A 529-nucleotide genomic window follows, 5' to 3' on the forward strand; every position below is an offset into this window, starting at 1 on the left:
AGTGGAGGGCATTGAAATATTTCTTCAGAACTGTTTCAGAGTGAAGGATGTCTCTTCAGTGATATTAAAACATCTGATAAAGAAAGCCTTTGTATACAGCTTCTTGAAGACACACATCACTTGCTGGCCTATGCGTTGCAGTAGAAATGTCCCATTGGGAGGAAAGAACTTGACCTTTATGAAGGCATACTCAGGTTTCATATCTTCCACCAAGCCTGGAGGGTGTTCCAAGGCACGGTCCATCAGAAGAAGGCACCTATCAGGCAGTAGGCTATCAGAAATATATTTCTTAACATTTCTGGTTCATATGAACACCTTGTGAAACCATTCCACGAACAATTGCCTTGTGACCCAACATTTTGCATTGGCCCTCCACATGACAGGAAGTCTGGCCTTATTCATATTCTGTTCCTTGAATGCATAAGAGGTCTGTTAATGGTATACCAGTAATGGCTTAATCTTCAGATCAGTGCTTGTTTTCACAGAGCAAAAGAGTCAATCTGTCTTTCATGAGCTTGTACCCCAAAAG

The sequence above is a fragment of the Chinchilla lanigera genome, unplaced genomic scaffold (genome assembly GCF_000276665.1).
Source record: "Chinchilla lanigera isolate Chin_1 unplaced genomic scaffold, ChiLan1.0 scaffold00040, whole genome shotgun sequence".
In the NCBI taxonomy this organism is placed as follows: domain Eukaryota; kingdom Metazoa; phylum Chordata; class Mammalia; order Rodentia; family Chinchillidae; genus Chinchilla; species Chinchilla lanigera.